This window comes from Colobus angolensis, unplaced genomic scaffold (assembly GCF_000951035.1).
Source record: "Colobus angolensis palliatus isolate OR3802 unplaced genomic scaffold, Cang.pa_1.0 Scaffold12, whole genome shotgun sequence".
Taxonomy (NCBI): Eukaryota; Metazoa; Chordata; class Mammalia; order Primates; family Cercopithecidae; genus Colobus; species Colobus angolensis.
This window is the reverse complement of record NW_012113141.1, coordinates 3,646,125-3,649,830: the sequence shown is the minus strand read 5'-3', so window position 1 is coordinate 3,649,830 and position 3,706 is coordinate 3,646,125. Positions and strand designations below refer to the sequence as shown.

Genomic DNA, 3,706 nt, shown 5'->3' with positions numbered 1-3,706 from the left:
GTTAGCCAGGATGGTCTCGATCTCCTGACCTTGTGATCCGCCCGTCTCGGCCTCCCAAAGTGCTGGGATTACAGGCTTGAGCCACCGCGTCCGGCTAGACTCTGAGTTTCTTATGTCAGGGCTATGTCTTATTTATACGTGACCTAGGCCCTAACATTAACATCTTTAAGAAAAAAAAGTTTTAAATTTATGATACTAGAAAAAAAAAGTTTTAAATGAAAGAATAAACAAGTATGAGAAAAAATAAACAGCCCCTTTTAAAGGCTTTCCAAAGAAGGACGGAGACTGACATTCTTCTCACAGCTACTGTCAAAGCTGAAACTGGCAGTCCCTCTCTATTCTACAAAACAATCTGCTTACCAGTAAGTACTACCTGAATGTTTTAAAAACAACAGTTCCGAAGAATACACTTTAACTGATAAACAATAACGCTGCTTACAAATGGTCAATAGGTACATTAAAAGGTGCTCGACATCACTAATCATCAGGGAAATGCAAATTAAAACCACAAGGAAGCCAGGCAAGATGGCTCAACGCCTGTAATCCCAGCTACTCGGGAGGCTGAGGCAGGAGAATCACTTGAACTCAGGAGGCGGAGGTTGCAGTGTGCTGAGATCGTACATTGCACTCCAGCCTGAGTGACAGAATGAGACTGTGTCTCAAAACAAAAAAACAAAAAATAAAAACAACTGAAGAATCAATAGCTTCTTAACCTACAGCAAACAGACATTCAAATTCTAAGAGCCACGCTCTAGGTCCCCACTACCACCATTCTCTTACCAACTGCATGTTTCCTGTCGTGATTGTTCAAGTTGTTCAAATTGTTTACTTCTACTTTGGAGTCTTCAATTAAGGTGCCAGGGCTAGTGACTCCTGGGATATTGGGCAGATGGCAGGGTGGGGTCTGAGCCATGGGAGAATTGCGACGATCCAACAGAAACTTTCTGTCATAAATGATTCGAGTTCCTGGAAAATAGGGTTAAAAAGAGTTTGAAACAATTTAAGGGGTTATCACCATATAATACTATCCAGCAATTTAATTTAAATCCCATGTAATCCTAATTTTTAAGGATTTTACAATTGAAGTCAAAAGCATAATCTCTAACCTCCCTGCCTGTAAACAGGCTCCTCTGCCATCTGGAATGCCCTCTTTCTCTTCTGCCAGGGACACTCCTGCTGATCCTCCAAGACTCAGCTCCAACCATCACTTCCTTTATGAAGCCATCCCTACCCCTCACTTTTTTAAAAGGTTCTTTCTCTCTCTCTTACATACATCACGTATTACAGGACTCCTGTTTATCCATCTGTCTCTCTTTATAGACTCTGAGTTTCTGTTTTTTTTTGGGACGGAGTCTTGCTCTGCCGCCCAGGCTGGAGTGCAGTGGCCGGATCTCAGCTCACTGCAAGCTCCGCCTCCTGGGTTTACGCCATTCTCCTGCCTCAGCCTCCCAAGTAGCTGGGACTACAGATGCCCGCCACCATGCCCGGCTAGTTTTTTGTATTTTTTTAGTAGAGACGGGGTTTCACTGTGTTAGCCAGGATGGTCTCGATCTCCTGACCTTGTGATCCGCCCGTCTCGGCCTCCCAAAGTGCTGGGATTACAGGCTTGAGCCACCGCGTCCGGCTAGACTCTGAGTTTCTTATGTCAGGGCTATGTCTTATTTATACGTGACCTAGGCCCTAACATTAACATCTTTAAGAAAAAAAAGTTTTAAATTTATGATACTAGAAAAAAAAAGTTTTAAATGAAAGAATAAACAAGTATGAGAAAAAATAAACAGCCCCTTTTAAAGGCTTTCCAAAGAAGGACGGAGACTGACATTCTTCTCACAGCTACTGTCAAAGCTGAAACTGGCAGTCCCTCTCTATTCTACAAAACAATCTGCTTACCAGTAAGTACTACCTGAATGTTTTAAAAACAACAGTTCCGAAGAATACACTTTAACTGATAAACAATAACGCTGCTTACAAATGGTCAATAGGTACATTAAAAGGTGCTCGACATCACTAATCATCAAGGTAATGCAGATCAAAACCATGATGAGAGATCACTTCACATCTCTTAGGATGGCTATTATCAAAAAGACAAGAGAGTCTGGGCATGGTGGCTCATGCCTGTAATCCCAACACTTCGGGAGTCCAAGGCAGGAGGACTGCTTGAGCCCAGGAGTCTGAGTCCAGTCTGGGCAACATAGGGAGACTCTGTCTCCAAAAAAATCATTTAAAAAAGAGCCAAATGAGGTGTTGTTGGTCTGAACTCCCTACCACAGAGGCTGAGCCAGAATAGCCTGCGTCCAGGAGTTCGAGGCTACAGTGAGCTATGACTGCACCACTGCACTCCAGCCTGGGCAACAGAGCAAGATCCTGCCTCAAAATTTAAATCAAATATAATTTTAGGACAAGGAAAGTAGAAACTTACCTTCATCCTCCTTGCTTTGAAAAACAAAAACTAGAGTAGCACTCAAAAAGGCATCTAGATATTACGAGGAACGAGGTATTCTGGGTAGCACAAAACTTAGTTCAACTTTCAAAGGGTGAATAACTTCAATTATCTTGAATGGAAATACTTCTAATACAGATTTTAAAGCCCTTTATGGCCTTCAACAGAAAACAATTCAACCCTCTTAAGGAATCACAGTCATTATTATGAAAATTGTTTATTATACTATATTGTGACCTAAGAAGTCTCAAGCCCTATCAAGCTAATGCTCTGTAGAGCTGAACATCACTATACAGAGTTCAGGTGGTCAAGGCTGTGCTGGTGCACCCTTCCCCTGTCTCTTGTCAGACTAAGAGCTGCCTTTTTTCCAGGCTACTACTATGACTCAGTCAGCTCAGGCTGCCATAACAAAATACCACAGACTGCACAACTTAAACAACAGAAATTGTCTCATAGTTCTGGAGGCTAGAAGTCCAACACTAAGGTGCCAGCATGGATGGTTTCTGGTGAGGGCTCTTTTCCTGGCTCGTAGGTAGCTGCCTTCTCATTGTGTCCCTTACATGGGGGTGAGGGGGCCACAGCTCTAGTGGTGTTCCATCTTATAAGGGCACTAATCCCATCATAAGGGTCCCACCTTTATGACCTCAACTCAACCTAATTAACTCCCAAAGGCACCACCTCCTAATACCATCATGTTGGGAATTAAGGTTTCAACATAAGAATTTGGGGAGACACAATTCAATCTGTATAGCACACCTTTAACACCCTTTCTAACTTGGTGTTTCTAGTCTGCTGTGTTTGGAAATCAGCAACTTGCTTATTAGCATGCTATGTAAAATAAGGGCAAATAGGCTGAAAGGGGGTCTGATGGCCTTCCAATGAACAAAGGGAAGGAGCTTTATCGATGGACTTTGCCTATCTGTTTGAGTTACCCCATTTTTGTTCATGGTTAGATTTCAGAAGGGTGAGGTTTCACTGTCAGATGAGTCAACGTGCAAATTGGAACAAGATTATTCTTACTTCTGTAGTACATCAAGCCTGGAAATTGTGGAGATGAGGTGGTGAAAAAGCACAGCACAGAAGCAAGCTTTCTAAATTACGTATCAGCAATAACACATACATTAAAGAATTGCAATTAAACCAACTAGGATATAGGTAGTAGAGATTCTGCCTAAATGTGTGAGATATAAGAGAAACTCTGAAGAACCTCTATGATCTTAAAGAGCTGATAAGATACGGTATTTTACAAGTTTACTGAAATAGCAT

At 42.1% G+C, this 3,706-nt stretch overlaps 1 long non-coding RNA gene across 1 annotated transcript in view; it reads right to left on the bottom strand.

Moving 5' to 3' along the window:
* The window catches only part of LOC105501472, a 4,806-nt gene extending 3,838 nt beyond the window's left edge, over window positions 1-968 (bottom strand). Inside the window, exon 1 of the long non-coding RNA XR_001000193.1 lies at window positions 781-968. This is a non-coding gene — a long non-coding RNA (uncharacterized LOC105501472). The remainder of the gene's footprint in view (window positions 1-780) is intronic.
* Between the last annotated feature and the right edge of the window lie 2,738 nt (window positions 969-3,706).